Here is a 23,885-nt window from a genome sequence, read left to right as displayed (position 1 = left end):
TTTCTGTTTCGCTAAGAAACTTTGAAACATTTAATCAAATGGTGGTATCATTTATGCAATCAACAGATGGCGCCACTTACATTTCACGGACATCGAAGTTTCGTAGGACCCAGGACATGGAATTGAACTGTTCAGAAATAGTTTTTATTATTAGAGGAGGTAGTTTTGCACTTTCAGATAATAAACTTATAATTATATGCCTTCGCGATTTCTGCTATCGTGATGATGAGAGCAACAACAAAAATATACTCCTAGCCCCAAACGATATAATATAACGCCTAGGTACTAGGAACATACATCTTCGAATGTTGCTCATTCGTCGTTCATCTGCCATTTGAAGAACTCCTGAAAAAAGATGACAAATATCATTTCATTAAATATGTTTTAATAAAAATAAATTTAGGATAGTCAAAATAACCTAGCCTACACAAAAAACTGTTTTTAACAAAAATTTTCATAAGCTAAACGGATATGCCAAAAATGAGTGCCAAAATGTAACCACTCGCCAAAAGCAAGAAAATTTGTTTAATAAATATTTTCGAAATGTTAGTAAAATATTTTGCAGGTACCTTAATGAAATACAAACAACGGATGCGAACTTTTTATGCTAGCATAAATATTAAACACTCGCACTAATTAGTTTTCGTTTATGTAAAATTTTGGCACCTATTTCTGGGACACCCTGTATATAGTTAATAAAAATTTCTCAAAAATAAAAGTATGTTAATCTGAACGCATTGAACCTGCTGAAAACGTGTTTAGTCTGTTTTTCTGTACGTTCTATGGTTTGGTCATAGTAGTTATAGGCAGCGTCGTATCTAGGGGCTGTCAGTGGGGGTGGCTCGCACTCCCGCAATCTGCGGGCTGCTGGGCACGGATACATTAAGGACTTACCCAAATCGCACTTTAAAGTTATTGTACTGTTTCTCTTCCTACAAAATAAGTTTTGTGGGGCGCAATATTCAAATCTTGCCCTGGGCGCTCATGACCTTTACTACGACACTGGCTCTATAGGCACGTTGTTCAAATAAATAATATTTTGTGAAAACAACATTCCTGGTAAATCGGGTGCAGGGCATTGGAAATTGACCTCGGATTGCCTCTAGAATAAATGGTTATTATTCTACAAAATAAAGTTTGAAAAAAAGTATCGCTATTAAAATTTGGCAAAAAACATATCAGAAATGTACTTACAAAATTTAAAAAGCAATTTTTGAAATAAATCAATTAAAGTGTAACAAAAAAATAAATATCAAAAATGGATTTAGGAGTCGAAATAGTCTATCAGTGTTTCACTTTTTTATCCAAACATTTCGGACATTTTTTCGTAATACAACAGTGATCAGAGTAAGTATTCCATTTGTTGATATTTTGATAAAATATCAAATGAAAAATTGATACTTCAACAATATTGTAAGTGGAAATTAAACTTAAAACAAATCATATTAATAACACTAAAGTACATTGAAAAATTAGCATCACGACAAATTGTAGCCAACACCTGACTTATCGAAATTGAATGAAACCAAACAAATAGTACATTAAACAGACTCAAGATATTTATATCTTCCTTAGAAGAGGTCGGACTTGGCTTCTAATTTGCTAAATATAAAGCGGTGAAAAGTGGTAACTCCTTCGTTGTTCTGTAAACACGAATTTATGAAGTTTCAGTATGTTTCAGTGCCTGAAACCTTATGAAAGATCACTGTTTTCCATCTGATAAATCAATTTCAGCGCCATAGTTGGTTTCCTAAAGTGAAAAATGAGTTGGCGTGCTTGTGTAAAAGGTTTAAATCAAACTAAGTGGCTAGATTAGTGGCGTCACTAAAAATAATGTGTACAGTGAGTGAATGTTTTAGTTTTAGTGTTTGAGAAAAATGTTGGGGAAATTTTAAGTGACTTAAAGTGAAAGTGACCTTGAATATGGAACCTTACATTATTCTGGTATGTACCCCCATCGCTTCCTCTGAATGTGGAGAGAAAAATTTGTTTGAATATTTTCAATTCAATGGTTTTTCGTGTTTTCCCATACCAAATCGATCTACTTCATCTATTTTTAAAAAGCCACGTACACAATACTTTTCCCTACTAAAAATCAAAGTTATTTAATTATTTTGTTAGACATCACAGGATATTACCGCATAGCCTTGCAACATCGTCATACAGTCTGAAACATTTTAAAATTTAAATGTCCTACTTTAAATGGTCACAAGTTCAAGCTTGTTTTTGCACGCACGACCAAAATATAGTTTTATTGGAATTTAACTTAACGCCAAATTTATGCAAACACATAGTGTCATTATAAGAACAAAATTTGAAGGGGTCAATGTTTTCAAAAATTATTTTTATTTTCCAATGCATCATTATTTATTTTTAGCAAAAATATATTTTTATATTATTTATAACTATTTCTTGGCGCATTTTGGAGCTTTCTTGTTTAGCCAAAATGGTTACAAAAGTGTAGGTATTTTAGTGAAAATGTTATCTAATTTTTTTAAAAATACATTCTACAGTTTTAATTTTACAAATTGCACTGATGTAATCTTCAAAAACAAGGATAACATTAACAAAATTGTATGTTCTAAAACAAAGTAGCTCAAACCAAATGGCTTACAAAAAAAAATAATTATTTTGAAATTGGCCGATTTAATAACAGTTTTTATTGAAATTTCTTAGCAGTTGCAAAGCAGAGTTTCTTTTAAACACTGTTCATGTGTACACCTTTAATGATGACCGTATGAAATTGACCATAACAATTTGGAGAGTCGTTCCGGTCGTTATTTAGATTAAGGTGTAAGTTCCGGTTATTTTTCCTAAAATGATGACCGTAATTAGGTAAATAATTCCATTGACCGTCCATTTCTTATAACCACGTCTAAATTACACTCCTAAGACTTTTTTATAACCTCCCTTTTCTTCTCCGGAATTAGTTTGTAATGGTTGACAAATTTATACACTACGTAGGCAAGGCGAGTACAGGATGTTGAAAAAAACATTACATTACACATTATTAAAAAAATGTGTCTGGAATTTACCAAAACTTGGTGTTGTTCATTTAAAAATTTTTACCAGCATTAATCACAAATACCGATTGCTGTTTGTTTATAAACATATCCTTTGTTTACTGATGATTTAAATTCCCGCCTTGGTCTAAAAAGTATTTTTAATGCAACTGCACTTGCCGACCCAATTTTTATTTATAGAAAAATTAAGTCTCGTCTTAAAATTAGATTAAAAATTTACGTTCCGCCGACGCTAACTTTCTGTTTTCATTGTACAAGAAGCCATCTGCTTCAATAAATTCGGACCAAGAAAGTAGCGACGTCAGAACCGACTTTAGGGTAATTCCAGAACTGTATTAAAAAAATTAAGGAAAAGGCACTCGCGTACAGAATATTTTAGTACTCAATATTTTCTCTTCAGTCTTTTAGACTGAACGATATGACGATCTAAACTCTAGCTCATTTTAAAGGGCTCTTTAACTGATTTATTTAATTATAAACAACTCAAAATTTAATTTTTATGCTCAACGACAAAATAAATATGAAAACAAGCGGTCCATCTTAAAACTATTGCAAAAGTTGTGCAAGAGGTTAGGTCAGACTAAATGCGGTATTTGCAAATAAAAAGATATTTTTTACTAAAAATAAATTCAAAATTAGGAAATATTTTAAAGTCAAGACAAAATTACGTGAATTTGTGCATATTTAGGGCAATTTTTTGTTTGATATTTTGTCGGGTCGAACAAACTAATTCAATAAACCTATGTGCAAAAAGCCTTTAGTCAAAGATTGTCTTTATGAAACTATTTTTGCCTAACCAAGAATTTCGCTTAAAAAGTCCCAAAAAGCTGAAAAATAAACATTACGCACTTCGGTTAATTAACGTTTCGAATTTATCGTTTTCAAAACTACAAGTGACTACAAAGAAGTAGGTATGTAATAATAGATTAAAATGTCACATATGAATATCTAAACTATGAAGAAAGCAGATAAACAAACAAAATTTGAGCAGTCAAATCTATTTGAAAAAGGAACGTAACTCTTCGTTTTGAAAATAAAACAAACCAAGACAGACACGACAAACCAAGAAAAAGAACAAGACTACATGAAAATGGAAAACTACTTCGGAAAATCTTCTGCTACTTTGTAACTATTATTTTATAACTGCTACTTTATTACCGCTACTTAGTAACTGCTACTTTGTAACGGTTCCAAGTAATGGTTAATTTGTAACCGTTACATTGGAACCGTTATTTGGGACCGGGTAACGGTTGGAACTGCTTTGGTTTATACACGTTCTCCTCGTCGTGCTGAATTCTTTAATGAACGGATAATCATTCCTTGTTATCAACAGGAGATATTTCCGTTACGGCGCGCATCCCCCGGTATGTTTTAAGGGGTGCACCAAGGTCGAGCGCAAAGCCATTCATAATGCTATTAAACTCGATACTTTGACAGCTAAGCAAACATTAACTACCGTGTTAATCTTGAGGGGAAATATTAATTACTTTTCTTCAAGAATGCTACCTATCGTGATGTATCGTTCGCACCCCATTGGAATTCGGGTATTCAGCGAGGTAAGCTGAAACCTGTGAAATATTTACCACCCCGGATTTTTTTATTGTTACTTTACTCTTTCCGAATATCTCAATGGTTCGAACGACATCGGAATATATATATCGGTTCTAAAATAATAATAAAAATGGCAATTTTAAGACGTTTTTTATTGTTTTGTGGAAAGGAACTCACCTTTTAAAAGGATGCAGTTTAATTCTGAAACTATATATTCTATATATTTTGTTTCCGCAACCAAAGTTTTTTTTGAGTTAAGGAAAATTAATGTTTCCGTTGAAATTCGCGCATCTTTCGAGTCAGTCACTCGTCTTGGTCTGGGTAGACGTTTATCAGCAAGTCTGCCAGTACAAAAATAACAGGACAATGAAGCTGTCGAAAATCATCGACAGCAGATTTCTAAAACTAGCGTAAATCCATAGGGAACGTTTTTTAGGCTGCGATCAACTTGACACATCTGTTTCGAGTTTTTTCACATTTGGCAACACGGTGTCTGGAATCTTTAAATAGCAATAGATTCTCTACTGCGCTGCACGGGGACCGGACTTGCTTTTAACGAGTGGTCGGCCACCCCAATCGAACACGCTAATTTTTTAGAGAAAGCGACGAAACCCTAATTACCCTTTGCTGAAAACTATATAGCGAACGACGAGTTACAAAGCTACGAAATAAAACAGCCCCTAATGGCAAGCTTTTCCCTTTTTCGTCCCAGAAAAAAAACGCATCTGCTATTGGAACAAATAATTAAAGCTGAAACTGAAAGCTTTAAAAATCACTTAAATTTAATAATTTTTATTTTGATTAAATACCTGTAGGAAAAATTCACGCATTCTAATTAGATTTTAAACAAATCTACTATAAGAATTTTTTTTAGGCTCGAAGGAAGATTAAATTTCTGTCCTGCCCTGTCCCACACATAACTCGAACAGAAACAAGGGACCAGCAGTGCGACTTTTATTTTCATCCAGTGTTAATTGTTAACCCTTCGCCAACTAACCAAATTTATTAAGGCTCCTATCTTACGTCGTTTCGCAAAAATATCTAGAATATTTTTAACCGTGGAATCTGAAAATTTCACACAAGGACAAGGCCGGCCCGGCTACGTCAGACAGAATCTACCGAAACGAAGGTTGCGTGAAAAATGATGTTTATACAAACTGCAAAATTGGGGCGAAATATCACGATGGATTGAAAAGATACGTTTAATTTTGACAAAAAAGGAAATATTTAACATGATACAACTCACATAATTAAAGTGGAGATCCCTAGATCTGGGCGAGGTCGGGAACATTTTCAAAATTGTAAATGTTTAAAAAATTTAAAAAAATACCTATTTTATCCGAGTTTTCTACCTATATCTTGGAACCTATGCATTCTGGAAGAATATTGAAGAGAAAAAAAAGTTTTAGAATTAAATTTTGCGCAATATGCTTTAAGTTAAAAATGTTTAAATTTATTGCTGTTGTTGCAAAATAGCAATAATTGATGAAAACAGGGCAAATTAATCGAGTTTTTTGGATAATTTTTTAAAAATATTTTAATTGTTCCTAGGGCATTCTAATTTTGGTAAAAAAAATTAGACTATAATAAAACAACACACCATATTTGATTAAAATCGGTTCCATAGTTTTCGCAAAATAATTTTTTGAAAAAAAAAAAAAATTCGAATTTTCAAAATGTTGCACAGCCTCAAATACTTGAAAATTTTTTCACATATAAAAGACCGCTCAACCTTTCAAATGGTTTTTGAAACATTCAAATCGGTTTATTAGGACGACCACTGTAAATTTTTAAAATTATTACTTTTTTTTATTTTTAAACAATTAGATTACATTTAACAATTTGCAATTTAGTTTTTTATTTTGCCTTTTTTTCATCAATTATTGGTATTTAACTGGTTAATAGTAGTCAAATATTCATCCCTTGCCGAATATTGACGATTTTGAAACAAATGTAGTGCAGAATTTCAGCTTTAGCTTCTAGGGTACAGAGGGCGCCACGGGAGCTTTTAGCTCTAAAATGATACGTTTTCCACCACGAGTTTACACAAATATTTACGTTTCTCATAAATTAAGACGAGCTTGGAGAGTAGCGCACAACCCGAGAACAGGTTCAACCGTTTTCGTTACACATCGACACAAACAGAACGGTCTTATTTTATTTAAAAACTCGAATTTGAAAAGGCGCTCACGCAACTAAAATAGTCTGGTGAAAGATGAAAGAAAACGCATGTCATACCTAAATCAAACTAACTCTATTTTTACATCGTTCGTTAATTTCAAGTTCATTAACAGTTGCGGCCGCTAATATGTCAGACATTACGGTTAGTTTTTTGTGCGTGGATACGATTTAGTAATTACTACACCCAGACAGTAGTAATCGCTGCTTGTTCACTGAAAATGTTTATCACGATAGACGAGCCACTCATTAATCTTATGAAAAAGTAACATGCAATTAACATTGATTCTAGTCTGGCGATACTACTCTTACGGGCTATTATAAAAAAACGATTTCGAAATTACTTACACACGAATGTTCACAATTTGTCTCTTTTTAATACCCACTAATACATCTCTTAATGACCCACTACAACAAATTAACTGGATATATAAAAACATAAACGTCTGTAAGTTCTCCGACAGATTCAAACATTTCTGGTTATACGGTTTGATTGATCTATCTCTAATAATAAGACTACTCTGTAGTCTCAGACTTATTATACAGGATGTAAGAAGTTTGACTGCCATTACTTCAGCATGAGGTAGAGTTATCATAAATGAACAAAAATATTGTATATTAAGGGGCGTAACATTAACAGTTTTCAAAATATAGCGAGTATATTAATATTGAGGAGTTTCATCACAAGGTGACAACAGCGCTTAACCTAACGCCACACAGCTGATGCACACAACGTGTGCACGCGGCAGACTTGTCCTACGGAAAAAATGTAAACAACTATTATTGCGAAACATTCAGTAATTCAGTAATTTTTAAACGCACAAGTACAAAACAAACTACAACATATGCCCAAAATGTCCACCACCATTTTCGATGCACGCACGACACCTTCGAATCCAATTTTCGGGCACTCGCTGGAAAACGCCTCAAGAAAAGGAAATGGTGGTACGCAAAAAACACTCAGGCACGGTCCAATTCCAGATACCAACTGAATTGCGTATTACTGGTTGGACAGCTTAGTATCTCGCGTTAACCGCCGCGCCGTTGTCACATTGCTCGATATGAATTTTATCGAATTTTAAATTTATTACAACCCTAATTATTTTTTAGAATTATGCATAAAGAAGTTCAAAAAAGTGATAAACATTGTATTTTATGGTATTCTATGGGCGCAGTTATGTCAATATTCCTTAATTAATAGAACTTTTGTACATTAAGTTGGAGATTTTGATAATTTTTTTAGAACCGTTTATTTTAATGTAATCTATTGTCTGTTAAAATTAAGGCAGTCAAAGTTCTAACACCCTGTATAAAGATCCTATTTTTTTTCTTTAACATATTAACCGTTACCAAACTTCCGGAGTCCCCCTTGCCCCCTCACCTCCCTAAACGGCGCCCTTGTTCAAGCAACGCGTGTTTTAATAATAATTCCGATTGCTGTAACAATTATTTGCTCGAGTTTAGCTAGTACGGGCTTTCGGGCCGGTAGCGTTTAGTCCCGGCGGTTGATAATGATAAGTACTTACCGAAGTAAGAAAGTAGGAGTCGACGCGTTGGTCTCGGTGAGTGGACGCAGTATCTTCATGACTCAAGGCTTCCGGTCAGCCGGTTGCGGAACTGCGGCTGGTGCACTCTAGACCTGGTCTATCTTCCAACTCTCTGCCGGACGGGACGGCCATCTGACCTGAGGAGAACGACGTTCATTAGCGGAACCACGAAAAATTCAACGAAACCATGTGCTCCGCGTCACCGTATACTTAATTATTATGTAATTTTATGGGCACCGGTACCGAGACCTGCAGACGATACCATTCCGTATCCGTCGAAATGGATAATCTAAAACCTTGAAGTTTTTTAGGCACGCCAGGGTCAAGAGTCTTTAAAATTTAAATTATTATCGTTGAAGGATGCTTAAATGTAAATTTTTACAATTCAGCCCAACAAATTCGTTACAGTAATCTCGTTTCTTTCTTCTTTTTGATGAATTAAAATATCAATATGCAGGATGTGCCGATTTGTAGGGGTACAGGTCATTAACACAACAAGTAAAAAATAAATGAATGAATTTTATTAAATAGACCCAAAAAGGGTTCTTTCTGGAATCTATACTTCCTCAGAATTACAAACCTAACCTCAAATGTTTCAGACATGACATCACAGTCGCAGACGAGACAGGTATATATATATATATTGTGTTGTAATTTGGCAGTGTTATTTGTAGTGTTAAGGGGCTAATTCAACCCTAACTTGATTAGATTTAAAAAGTCCAGTGGCGTCCCGAATTACATCTTAACGAATATTTTTATGATTATTTTCTATTTTTCCCCCATGTTTCTTGTGTGGTCCAAGGATATGCAATTAAGTGGATTTTATTTTTTTTCTCCAAAAATTAATTAGGATACGAAAAACATTCGAGTGACAAAAAATGTCAGTGGCGTACATTTTTTGTCAAAAATATTCGTTAAGGTACCGATCGGGACGCCACTGGACTTAATAAATCTAATCAAGTCCTAACTTGAGTTAAATTAGCCCCTTAACACTACAAATAACATTGCCAAATTACAATAAAATTGGGTAAAAAGTATTTAAGATATTTACGAAATTGCAATTTTTTTACAAAAGTGTAACGCCCTGTATCTACAAAACGAAGCATCTGAGGACCAATGTTTATATGAACTTTTTGTCTTAAAATCACTCAAATAATCGTCTGTTGAATTTATTGTACCTACATACTTATAACCTGTATATAACAAGCTATACAAGAAGAGCTGGAATTATAATAAAAAAGAAATTAACACTCAATCCATATTTATGGTTAATTTGAAATTTCTTCATTGCTAAATAATTGGATGATGATCAGTGATGATCAATGATGAAGATGACGTCAATAATGACGGTCGACGATGATGGTCAACAATAACGGTCGACAATAAAGATCGACGATGACGGTCGACGATAACGATGACGACCAAAGAGAAAGGTCAAGTCCGCATCAAGGATCTTGCTTTATTTTTAAAAAGATCCTTGTAATGGCCTCAACGAACTTGTGAACCGTTGTATATTCCAATTACCGATATCGCTTTATAAAAAAATTAACACTGAATCCATATTTATAGTTAATTTGAAATTTTTTCATTGCTAATTAATTGGAGGCTAGTCTATAAAGTTGGATGCTAGGAATGCTAACATAGAATATGTTCCTAATATGATGACCGATGATGATCAGTGATGGTCGATGCTGAAGATGCCGTCAATAATGATACTCGACGATGACGGTTGACAATAACGGTCGACGATGACGACGGTCAACGATGATGTCAAGAATAACGGTCGACAAAGAAGGTAGACAATGAAGGTCGACAAAGACGGTCGACAATGAAGGTCGACAATGACGGTCGACGATGACGGTCGACGATAACGATGACGATCGATGACGATGCATATAACGCACGCATAGCGACCCGAGGACCAAGGAACTTGCTTTATTTTTAAAGAGATCCTTGTAATGGCCTCAACGAGCTTGCGAACCGTTATATTCCAATTACCGATATCGCTTTATATAAAAAAATTATACTGTAATGTTTATAAATGCTACCGTTCACGATAAATTATAATTAACCCATTTTTTTATATTATTGTATAAGCGCCAGCTTGATTAAATAGTTAAGCGCGTTCATTTGAAATCGTATAATGTAACTTTTAATTTCTTTATTAATTGCAAAGGTTTCTGGTTTAACGTATTCGTTAAGTTAATTGGCCTGAAATAACTGGAAAGACAGTTGCAACAGTGCAGTGGTTTTTAATAACAATAGATAGGTATACCTGACGGACATCTGCTTTGCCCCGATATGTTCTCGATTCTCGAAACGCCATTCCAACGCGACACAGATTAAGGGGGTCCTTGCGGGTGCTTCACAACGATCTCTTTGATCCTGTATTCCAAATAATTGTTTTCCTTAAATTAGTTCCTACCACTGAAATTTATTACACCGAAACATCCTGTATAGGATCTTGAGATGGTTAATATTAAAATAAAACACTTATCGCGTCTCCCCTTCGCCAGTTTGTGCGGATATTAATTGAATACATTTGCGGTCCTGGCGGTGTCGGCTTTTGGCGAAACGGCGAGGAAAGTAATTAGGGTTTAAAAAAGTAATTAATACCGACAAGTTTCCCGGACGTCCTGTAAAAACTTCATTATCACCGCCCTCCTCCATTATTAATGCGCAATCTGCACCAGCCAGCGGTATTTTTTAATAGCCATTAAGGCTATAGCGCCATTTATCAAATCGGGGGGGTAAATACCCTGTAGGGGCGAGAGAAGTTCATAATATTTCGCGCCGTTCGATTTATATGACATGTCCGTATTATTATTCTTTCCCGATCTCCCCTACGACCGCACAGAAAAAATCGTTTGAAATCGAGGTTCACGTCAAAAGCAGGCAGCGATTTTCATAAGTTTTAATTTAAGCCAACGTCATCTAAAATAGATCCAACACACTCCATATAGTGGAAATCTATTTTTACGGGGGCACACTATGACATATTCATCCATTTATTTCAGCCTGAATGAGATTTATTGTATTTATAAAATTTTACTGCCCGGATCGAAACCCATAAATTACCCAAAACGTTGTCTATAGAAACAAAGATTATAAGAGGGATATATTCGTCTGCCTAGTTAAATCCTCTAGGGGATATCCTTGAATGAAAATTCGATTATTTAAGTAATCAATTACCAAATTATCGCTCATATAATGGTACGAAAATAAACTCGCGCAGCGCTGGCCCAAGGAACTCGCAACCCTCGCGAATATGTTCATGTAGGTAGATACGGAGCGTTGGAAAACAAAAAACACAGATGCGTTTGTATGAAGGTTTTTATACACAGTACATAGATCTGGGCTAGGCTTAAAGTAGATGAAAATACAGAGAAATAATATAAACTGAGGGATACATATATTTTATCACCTCAGAAAACTTCAGAAAATGGTAAATTATTCCATTCGGAACTGTTCTAGAAATGAAAAATACATGAGGCAAAAGGCAAAGGTAGCATTAAAACATCAACTAGTCCGGCTGGTTGTTTTTTAGGGCCAAATGTTCGCCGATGGAATCTTAGCACCTGCTTTTTGCATTTCCCTTAAAAAAATCTGCGAAGCACATGCTCTTATATCCCTGGGAAACCGGCAACAGATGCTGCCGACTGAATCTTTACACCTACATTTTATTGTACCGAGCTTTTACCTGCACATTTATTACTTGGCACAGGTAAAGGCCTCTCTCTCACTCCCCCATCGCGACCGTATTTTTCTCATACTTTGCATTTCTATACGTATAAGAAAAAAAAGGACGACAATGGAAAGGATTCGCCTAGCGGGTAACGCGGTTCTGGGAATAACGCCCAAATTCTGGATAAAATCCCGTCCCAACAAAACGCGGATCCACCATCTTCACGTTCTTATAGATTTTTAAGAACAGATACGTATTGAACAAAAATGGCACATCTAAAACTTACATCTTGGACGTCAGTTCTGAATTCCTTGCTTTTCAAAACAAACCTGGGAGTTTCTGTGTTTATTTAATTTATTGAATAAGAGTTTCTGGAAAGGTAGTGCCATATTGAGTTCTAGAAAACCCAGCCATATGGACAAAGTACTAGTTTCCATGCTAATAAAACATGTGACGAGCCACTAAGGTAAAATAATGAACTTGGAAATATGGCACACGGATGGTACAGGTATAAAAATTGGACAGGGTCGGACTAAGACAATATGTTGGCCCTTTTTAAATTGTATAGAAAAATTGAAAACACATCTCTTTAGACAAAGACAAAGACAATTAATTTGTGTATAAAATTTTACAGATGTTTCTATAAATTTATTTCATACATAACATTTTACTACATTTTGTATATATTTCACTAATGTTTCGAAAAACACAATTTTTATTGTGACGTAAGCCGGACATGAATTTTTGCTTTAGTCGGAAGGAAATGCAGTGCAATATCACAGATGATATTTGTCTATCATTATACAGGGTGTTTTGGAAGAAGGTACCATAAATTCAGGGGTTGATAATGACGAACATAAAATTAAGGCGATTTTTTCGTATGGGTCAAAAGCCTATCGTCGTCTGTTTACGTGCTACAGGGAGTTAAATTACGGCTTTTCAGATTTAAATTTTTGCAATCTTTTCCAAAAACAATTTAATGGACTGACATTTGGCCAAGGTTAAGTCTTTAAGACTGTTCAGTGAGTTATTGTTGATATTTTTTGAGTACATTATGACATAGCTTTTTTGAGGTTAGGTTTTTTACGACGTACGTCGTACTTTACAAAGTAAAAATCCAATTTATATAAAAAAAAAAGGTACTCTTGCTGAAATCGTATCGTTTTTGAGAACAATAAATCGATTTAAATCAAGTTACCTTAGTTAGTAAAGACGCAAAATTGTGCTAAGATAATTTGGTTTAAATCGGTAGCTAACTTTGAAGTGTGTCTTACTCGTTTGTGGACACCCTGTATATTACGGAATAGAAGCCGGCTCACTTTGGGGCAGTCAACTATGTTTTTCTCAAAAACGGTGCGTTTTCAGCGACCTCGACAATAAATTTTATAAAATTAAACTTACCCTCAAAAATATTATTTTCAAGTTGTTAGTTGTTTTTTTTTTTGGAGAAAATATGATTCAAATTTGACAACAGGCCTATGTCCGTAGTAAAGAAAATGCTTTAGATTTTGATGTTCTGTTAGTCCCTAAGGGTTTAGCACTTTTTCCGAAAAAAAATGTAATTATTATAATTTCAGTGTAAGTTCGGTCCTGCGCGGGCAATTGGTAGAGCTGAAATCAAGTGGACTTACCTATTTTAAGGTGCCAGGGCCCTGCGCAAAGGTATCAAGTCTTTTTGGAGGTTTGGGAACCATCTGCACAACAGATGCAGTCCTGATTTGGATCCTCAAGTCGTCAGATGTTGACCCGTTACTTCTTTTTGCTCGCAGTCGACATCCAACCCTTTCCTTTCTTTATCTGTATTCATATATTTTACCGAATCATGTCCGACAGGCAGATGCCTTTTTCACTAGTAATTTTTAAGCTACCATGTGTTTTTATCAGCTGCCCGGCTATCAATACCTCTGATTTTCTACCATTTCTACCTTTAAAAAACCAAACTCCTATGACAGATGCACTACTAGTTAGGTCCGTACCTAAACACATTTCAGTGAACGCACGTAAAAATAACTAACTTCTATTAAAAAACCCAAGTCTAAATTATTACTAAATTACAAAGTCCGGTCCATATGATTGAGATATTATGTGGCTTGCTTTATTAATGAAGACGAATTTAAGGAAAAATCTGCTTGTATAAATATTTGGATAAAATATTACATATCGGCTTGTTCTGATTTAGTCGTCGCCACTCAATATTCCGAATATATTTCAAATGGTTTATCACATCAATGAACGCTTCAGATTAGATTTGTTGAAAAGACGGCGTCACATTTGTGTAGTTGGCACGTGTACTAGGCAGTAAAATATTTAGAAAAGTACACACATGATGCTTATCTATAAACATGCAAGTATACAGAAGTATGCCAAATTTCACATATGTTTTACAGTTTGTCGAAGAATCTTAGTCATTTCATGCTGTACTGGCAACCAGTGATTCACACCTTCCGACATTCATTTGTGATTTATAACGCAGTTTAAAGTTAAGAAAATATTGCGAAATACTCAAAAATATATACAGGGACAATATTTACACGGGGGCCATCTTCGACCTTTAGAAACAGGTTTTCTCAAATTTAGTTTTAACCTTTTTTCGTAATTACCCCCCCCCCTCTGGATAGACACCTAAAACAACGCGTGCGCAAGTCGTCAATGCGAGCTGCTGGATCGCACCTTTATTGGTTCCTATATGTACATGTTTTTTTTCATAAAAATAGTGAAAACAAAAACACTACGTACTATCACTAAACAATGAAATAAATAACTATAAGGTTATTAAGGTTATACAGCTACATTACATAAAAACACTTCACTGAAGACTTCTTCATTTCGTGCGTATCATTCACGGCTTAATCTTGGATTAATTTAAGAGGTTTAGATGATGAAGGGTCGATTAAAAACATAAGTAAAATACTGTGTTTGACATTCGGGAAAAATTAGTGATTGTGATTAGAGTTTCAAGCGTTAACCTGAGTTTATAATTTGTTCATATGAGCAATGTTTAATAATCCCGACTTTATGGTAATCCCAACTACCTTCGGTCCCAATTAGTTATAGCACAGACAATGTAGCTTCGCCCCAGGCCGTGTACTTTTTTATCAATATCTGTTTTTTTGCGTTACTGTATTTACTTAAATGTATAATGTAGGTATTGAAAAAAAAGTTTTAAAGAATCAACGAATGTCTATGTAGTTTCATATGATATTCTGCAGGGGTGTCACAGGTTATTTAATCATAATTTCGTTAATTGGCTACTATTTTCATTTTTTGGTATTGAAATACTGCTGAAAATATATTCCCAAATAAAGAAAATTCGTAATGATATTTTAAACAGCCTGTAAAATATATTTTTTAATATTTGATGATAAATTTATTTAATGTACATGGTGGGTTATTAGTACGTCACAGAATGTAGGTACAGGGTTTTGTATTCTGACGTTCACTTATAGGTTTAATAATTAAAGATAGAAAAAAAATTTAAATACAAATGTATGACTTTTCTTTTATTTCTTATGACATAAAAATTTGCTGGAATAAAATATTTGTTTAAAGTAAAAAAATCATTAAAAAAATTAAAATTCATCCTTATTGAAATAACTAACAACGATTTACTAACCTTTACAACAATATAAGGAGAATACCTAAAAACGAAATAACATTGCAAGTAATTGTGATGATAAAGTTGAAAATATGCTTTAATTTACTATTTATTGCTTTAAAAACAAATTCAGAATTATCAAACATTTCGTCCTGGATTTTTTCTTTCGATAATTGTAAATTTTGAGGTCTTTAACATATTTTGTTGAAGTGTACCCACAAAAATATGTCTAAAGGACTGAGATCGGGACTGTTTTCTGGCCACCTAAGGTTTCTAATAACATTTTTTACAGTGTTCGTTGACGGGATTCGTCCTCCACAATAAATTTGCCGATATTCCTGGAGAACTTTTACACATTATTGTTATTTGAATAATACACAATTTTTTTAATTTTTTTGAATTAAAATGGGTTATTCTGATAATGATAAATCCTATGTATTTTTAAAGGAACGTTCGTTTGTGTCGTTTTTGTCTGATTGTGTGCGAGAGAGATAGAGTTATGGTGTGCGATAGAGATAGGGTGAAAAATAATTTCATATTGATGATATGGGGAAGGGGAACACATGCCAAAACCCCTAAAAACTGACCCCCACTTAAATTTACACCGTTTATATACTAGGTAGGACTTACCATCAAGTTGCTCCGCTGCGGTAATAATAAGCCGTCCCTTCTCTGGCACAACCCTGGCAAGATACAGTATATGTAAAAAACATATTTATTTGTAAATTCAACTTAATTGTTTTTTTAGAGCTAGATGCTGCAACGATATCCCTTGTTTTGGTGTCGTTTTTCGAGCGTCGCGTATGCCGTTTATCGCTGGTACGAAAGCATCGTAATACCAGTAATAAACGGCTGGAACTTGGCGCACAGGACAAAAATAACATGTGCGCCTATACATCCCAAGAGAATGTGGAAAAAATAACAATAAAAACAACAAACTGTTGTCACTTGTTGTGTAACTTTTTGTCGACTACTCCGCGTGAGCGAGGACACAAAAAATAACACGTTTTGTAATTGTAATGTATGGTACCGCCATAGGAGTATTACTGGCGCGAGTGCAATTTTTTTGCCGCCCAACACATTTTGAGACTCCCGCTTGGCCTGCGCCAGAACCCGTCGAAGATTGAGCAACACGTGGTGAATAACAGGGGCATGTCAATACATAGATATTCTTTCAACAACAAACACACTTATTCTACGGTAAGGATTTTTAGATAAGTCCAGGAATTTTTAAGGGGTTCGTCCACTGTAAAATTGCTATCGTAAATTGTTCAGATGAACGCTAGTATACGGGCTGTCGGGTTATGTGGTGCGCGCCAGCTTTTTAAAATGCTGGAAAGTTGCATAAAGTCCCAGAATAAAAGAAAAAATACCATACGGGTGTACCTAGACGCCGTAGCCCCAGCTATTCATAAGAAGTTTTCAGCCGGTCATTTTAAAAATTCGTTCAAGGTTAGCCGTAAATATCTCTTGAAGCCAATGTGGGTAACCATTATGAAATAAATACACGGTAATACAGGACTATTCACAGTTAAAAATCGAGGCAAGAGGCGGCGGCGCAATAATGTTTCATTTAAATTCCTGTATGCAGCGCCACCTGGCATAATAAAATTGATATAACACACATTTTCGCAACGTTCCTGCGATAGCAAAGCAATTGTTACTTGTTTGTTTACTAATGATGAGAAAAGGGGCAGAATAGCGACAGAGACCCTAAAAAATTATAAAATATGAATTTAATGCAATTTTTATTAAAAAAACAAAGCAAAAATTGCTCATTTTTAAATTTAATACATGCTGATGTAATTTTTTGTATTCATTCCACCGGCGTAGTTAGTTTCTGTTTTTAATAATTTTCGAGAAAATACCGCAATTTTTCCGCATTAAGGCCACATTGGATTTTATTTAACAAGAAATACAGTAGAACTTCGATAATCCGAATGCCGGCAATTCGAACTACCTTCGCTACCAGTTACTTCGGATTGTCGAGGTTCTACTGCAATTGTTAGTGTAATGCCAAACATGATATTTAAAGAAATAATGGGTTTGAAAAAATTCCAAGAAGTACTTGTGTATGCACCCTGTCTAAAAAGCGTTTCCCGCCAAAAAGTCCGCTGACTGTTCGTTATTGAAGCTGATAAATGGGCCGGGCGTTCAAAGGCGATTTGCATTTAAACAAGGAATAAGGGTAGGCCGTATTCAGTCGGTGATATTTTCATTTTGGCAAAACTCGAACGAGCACGTGCTAACGCAAAGGACAGATGTGGCACATGATCACTTGGCGCGCGCGCCAATCCAGCCCTTCCCCTAGATAGCGCACAATAAGCGTTGCAAAGGGGGGAGCGGGTAGGTTAGGTTAGCTTAGCGTCAGGTGACAATCATTAGATTCTGCCCGACAAACGGCTGGTCACCAAAACTTTTTTTCTTCGCCATTTTTCGATTTTCGATGCTAATGGGTATTTATAAAAAAATAAAAGTCCCACCAAATTAATTTTAGTCACATTTTTGTTAATTTTTTTTTAAACATCAGAAAACTGGGAGGATATAACGTAGACCTAGATATTTGTTTATCAAAGATCACTCTTGTAATTTTTTTTCCTAATGTTTCGATTTGAGAAAAATTACTTTCAACGGTTACAAACGAGAAAGTTCAAATTTCTATTTAATTTTCAATGTCTTATAATTTTATTGTGATTAACTAAAAACCAAAAATATTTTTAAATTATTTTAGTAATGTTTCGATTTCAGAAAAAGTAATTTGTACCTAAAACCAACTTCTTAACATTTTAATCTATTATAAATTAACACACTTCTTTTTTAACTTCGTTAGTTTCGATTTGAGAATAAATTAGTGACCAATGTGAAAAGTGCAATTTATACCGATTCCTGGATATGCCGCGGCTTCAATTTTTTGTGGTCCAGTGAGAATCAGAACACTTTTGTAACTGTTTTACTAATGTTTAGCCTCAGGTATATATTATATTAATTTTTATAATCAGCTCTGTCTCTCAGCGTAATCAAAAAGTTGTCCTGGATTCTTTCCAAATATTTAAATACCTTCCGAACAAATTTCATTTTTTTTTTAAATACGCGCTAAATATTTAAACGTGCTTCTTAATTTTTTTTATTTTCTATCGTGTTGTGAAAAGAAAGAACGGAAAAGATTTCTGTCCTATTTACAAAAACAATAATGGTCGCATCAAATCAATTTCTGCACACTTTGATCTGATTTTTTCACTCACCTTTTCAATATTTGTATCTATTATTTTTTTTCTAATGGAACCCCAGTCTTAAAATTAGCAGAACTTCAACTGGGCGACTGGTTTTGCGCAATATTTTCACACTTAGCTGACCCTAGCAACATACGTCTGTTGTACAAGATTATATAAGCACAATGGTACAAGGTAGTAAGGAAAAATATCGAAAGCTAAACCTTGTTTTGCTGCAATGCAGACATGGAAATCTACCCAGTTTTTTTCTATCAACAGGTACGTCCAAATTTAAAAACATTTTCTTTAATACTTCCATTTTATGAACACAAAAACGAAACTAAAAGTTGTTTGTTATTACGAACAATTGTTACGAATTAATTCCTACCACTAAGTCCATATGCTCGAATGAGTAATACGTTATGTAAATTGTAAAATTAATTATTACCTATCATAGATTGCAAAACTGTCAGCATAATCAATATGCGGCAATCCGTTCCTTGAAACAGAATAATTGAATAACTGAATCCCACCTTTCTACATCTCTTACACTTATCAAAATCACAGCTATTTATATCTTGTGAACTAAGTAGAGATGTTTCCCTTTAAATCTATACGCTCCACGAGAGGCATATTTAATTCTTCGGCACCTGAATATCGATTTATAAATCTAGGAAATGTCAAGCATGAAATGACCATCTGGTTTAATAATAACTTGTACGTTCTAATGGAGCTTCTCACTAATTTTGCATCATTGTCTGTACTAGCTTGCATGTCCAGATGCATCAGATATGAATAATTAATGCGTATAGCCACCCCATTCTAAAAATACCAAAGGAAAAGCGTCTCGCGTCCCATTTTTTATCTACCAATCATAAATGAGTATCTGCGTTTGACATACGAGGTAAAAAAACTGTCCCCTCTCTTTAAAAAGTGCAGATAAGCCCTTAGGAAGGATGTCATAATGCGTATCGTGGATGAGAGATTTTTTAGGCGCACATGGATATTTCACACACGTGCTAGAGACAGAAAGGTAAAAATGATTTACTTTTACTTCCTATCCTAGTCGAGTCTTTAATATGTTATTAAAGGCGGTCCCTTCGAGTAAAAAAGCCATATGTTGCAAGCCAAATCGACAGCAGTCACCAAAGGTGCAGTAAAAACTCTGGTAAAATAATGACATATTATCCTTGATTACAATTCAACATACAAAAATTTAAACTATGCAGGATTTTGTTGTCTATTATTCTTTTTTAAAAAAGTAAAATAAAATCGTTACCATTAGACAAACCATTGTACAAGACATATCACGTAACCTATTCCTTAATATGCAAGCTGAGGTGGCCACCCAATTGTTTCAGGTGCTGGACTTCAATTGTCTGAAACGACCACCTAGACCGGACAAGTAATATCGGCCTCACTGTTGTTTATTTTCGTTCCCAAATTCATTATATTTTGGGTATGGTAATTTTTAATTGTGTTACCAACCGACAAACGACATAAAGTTCAAGTCGATGTTCTCACAGTAAGTTTTCAAGTGGGCACTTTCTTGTGTGTACAGTTTTTGAACTAATTTAATTAAAATGATTGTTATTTTTGTGTCATCCAGTAGAGTTACCGATAGATTTGCTGTTTTGTGAAGCTTCTATTACCGATATTAGCATGTAATGTGTGAAATATCCGAGTGTTTATCAACACGAAAATAAGACAAATAAAACAGAGCTCTTTATAAGTTGGGTAAACATGATGCTTTACTGTTATAAAAAAATGCTGTTAGTTCGTTGTTGACAAGACTTCCCATTGGCTGCTGGCATTGACTTAATGCATTTGTTCTAAGTAGTCAGCGGTAAAAGGATGGCTGAGAAATGTTACATCATTTTTTAAGATAAAGTGTACACCATTGGTCTGAGAACCTTGAGCAGATAATATCTTTACCAATCCAATATACGGCTCTGGTCGCGCTTTGTGCTGCTTGTCATAAAACTCAGTAATTTCACTTCTCGACTTCTTTATTAGGTATATGTAAATATTGACGGAAAGAAACAATCCATGCCTGTTTCTCCATAACATTAGAAAACCACGAACCCACCTCCGAATCCTCAATGTCCCAACGTTTCAATGTCTTATAAATCCTATAGTTCGCTGAACACTTTTGCAACTTTTTTACTAATGTTTCGAATTGAGAAAAAACTAGTTACAAATGTAGACACAATTTCTACGTAATCTTCAATATCCTAATATTTAAACAGTTTATAAATTTATTTATTCACACTGGGAACAAGAACACTTGTGTTGAACATTGTTTTTAAATTATTTACTAATGTTTCCATTTTAGAAAAAATAATTACGTGAGTCACAATTGCAGAAGATAAAACTTCTAATATTTCAGTATCTAATAACTTCATTGTGGTTCGCTAAGAACCAGAAACATTGTTTTTTAATTTATTTACTAATGTTTCCATTTTAGAAAAAATAATTACGTGAGTTACAATTGCAGAAGATACAACTTCTAATATTTCAGTATCTAATAACTTAATTGTGGTCCGCTAAGAATCAGGTACATTGTTTTTAAATTATTTACTAATGTTTCCATTTTAGAAAAAATAATTACGTGGGTTACAATTGCAGAAAACCAATTTATAACTAATCATTAGTCTCCTAACATTGCAGTTTTCGTACTGTGGTAACTTTTTACTAATGTTTCTAATATCTTTAACTTTTTTACTACTGTTTCGATTTTAGAAAAAATAATATGTACCCAATTTTCAATATGGTTCCATTTTAATTAAATAAATTTAATTCTTATAGCTTTTTTACTAATGATTCGATTAAAAAAAATCTAATATTTTTAATCGGCAAAATGAACATTAATTACAAAGAATACTCTCCCACCAGTATTCCAAAGGGGTCCTCGAAGGTAGGTCACCTTGAAGCACAAAAAACATAAATACGAACCATATGCAGATCACAAGCTGGGGACTCATAAAGGAAATATTTTTTAATATAATTCCTGCCTGGCTTCCGGCGGGGGTGTTTTTTTTAAGTCAAATTTTTTAAATCAATACCGATGCGTAACAAATGTGCTCGCAAAAAATCGACTTCTGTTCGACAACATGTCAAAGAAAATTTATTGGTTGTTTTCAGATGTGGAAGAGCCGCGATGTTTGGGTAAAAGAGAAAAGTATATATGAAATAATCTATTTACTAAAAAAATTATTTAAAAAAAAAGTAATTGGATAAAGCTAAGAATATAAAAAAAATATGCTGTAAAGTGGCCTATTATTATTTTGCGGACGATGTGAAACAGTCCGAGATTTCTAGTGTCTCCAATTCAATGCATTTAAACGCGTTCAGTGATATTGATTTTATTATGTCTCTAAATCTTTCAAAGAATGTACCACAGTTGATTCCAGTTCTAAATTGTCTGTCAAAACTGATAAGACGTTTCTTTTATTTATTAAAAAGATTCATATCCGCCAGTTGGACGAAGTTCATCGAAATGTCAAGTTTGAAGTCCACAGAGGATATTAAGCCAGGGGCGGCTCGAGGTTCCACGATTTTATCCAAGAAAACAAATATTCAGACCGAAAATTTTATAGAGATAATGCGAAAACGGGACACACTATGCATGTCAAAATATTTAATAAAATAGTAGTGGCCGACATTCGGTCTCTTAAGAACAGTTGTTTAAGCTTTGGAATTTGTTCCAGAATCCACGGAATACTTTCGGCGGGTTGAAGACAAAAATTTATATGAAAACCTTTGATGCACCACATTATCTTCTGTCATAATAAGGTCCTTGACCCCACCTGAGACGCTCGTTGACTCGTGTTGACCTTTTAATTATTTAACGTAATTACTCTTCCGGGAATATACATATGTTTTAATTATTTATTTTCTCGCATTCTTACTATACACATTTTTATGTAAAGGTGTTCACGTCACTATATAGATAAAATATATAAGAACACTACAATATACTTAGCGGAGATGGGTAAGGCAGAACCTCTAATGATGTATACGTACTATACGAGGGAGTCTAAACGTGTATTCCGTCTACCCATCGAACAATGCGCTGGATTAACCGGGTCAATTCCACAAACGAAATTGTCTACAAAATGTTCGCCCATGTTTCCAAGTTATTTTACACATTGTCTTTTCTAATGATCTGTGAAGCTACAAAAAACTACGCAGTAGCTTTTTATGCTTAAAAAGCTTTTCATTATAAAAATACAAAAAAAATTGTGTACTAACAAAATATAAAATATTCCCATTTAACGCGTACACGCAAAGAAATTCTTGCTTCAAATGTACAACATTTGATTTTAAGGTATCGCACGTTTATATACTGGGTGTTCCACCTAACTGTAACTCTGCAACTGTAAAATTTATAAAAACATGATTTTAATAAAAGACGCCTGGAATCATGTGGGCTATGTAAAAAAAATATTCTTAGCTTTACAGGGTGTTCCATTTCGCGTGGGCGCTACATAACTTAATAATTCCATTTAAAACTATCTGCTGATTTGATGCAAACACTTTTTTTTTCAGTGTAAGAAACCGAAATATTGTAATAAAAAATTATTTTGCGTAACTTAATATTTTTTTTTTAGCAAAGTGTAAACATTTGTTCCCGAAACTGAGCGATTTTTTTTTAAGGATTCCACGAGCTTGAATACCTCATAAACAACATTTTTAACACAAAGCTCTACATACATACATCACATTTAAAAAATCCAGAGAACAATTTACTTACAAATATTTTTTTATTCTATATTTATAGCCATAATTTATGTGATTGTCTTCTTGCAACAGCATCATTTTCTCCTGACAAAAAGTAGACTCTAACCATATTATCGATTTAAACAATTGCACGTGTTAGAATGTTTACATACCGAATTCCCAAAGAAGGCTATAAAGCTGGTAGATAATATCTTGCCCCCCTCGTATATGAAAACACTTACGATATACTTAGCGGAGATGGGTAAGGCAGCGCACCTAATGATGTGTATGTATTATAACAGTTTTTTACTGTTTAACGAGACGTCAGGAGCAACTAAATTAAATTAGATAGTTTGGTGACCTGAGACGATCTCC

General features: G+C 34.1%; 1 protein-coding gene across 1 annotated transcript in view; it reads left to right on the top strand.

Moving 5' to 3' along the window:
* Positions 1 to 1,905: 1,905 nt before the first annotated feature.
* The window catches only part of LOC108907525 (neurogenic locus protein delta), a 73,416-nt gene continuing 51,436 nt past the window's right edge, over positions 1,906 to 23,885 (top strand). Inside the window, exon 1 of the mRNA XM_018711259.1 lies at positions 1,906 to 1,944. The gene's annotated coding sequence lies outside the window, so the exon portion shown is untranslated. The remainder of the gene's footprint in view (positions 1,945 to 23,885) is intronic.

This window comes from Anoplophora glabripennis, unplaced genomic scaffold (assembly GCF_000390285.2).
Source record: "Anoplophora glabripennis isolate ALB-LARVAE unplaced genomic scaffold, Agla_2.0 scaffold5, whole genome shotgun sequence".
Taxonomy (NCBI): domain Eukaryota; kingdom Metazoa; phylum Arthropoda; class Insecta; order Coleoptera; family Cerambycidae; genus Anoplophora; species Anoplophora glabripennis.
The sequence above is the reverse complement of the archived record's forward strand: the minus strand, read 5'-3'. Positions and strand labels throughout refer to the sequence as shown.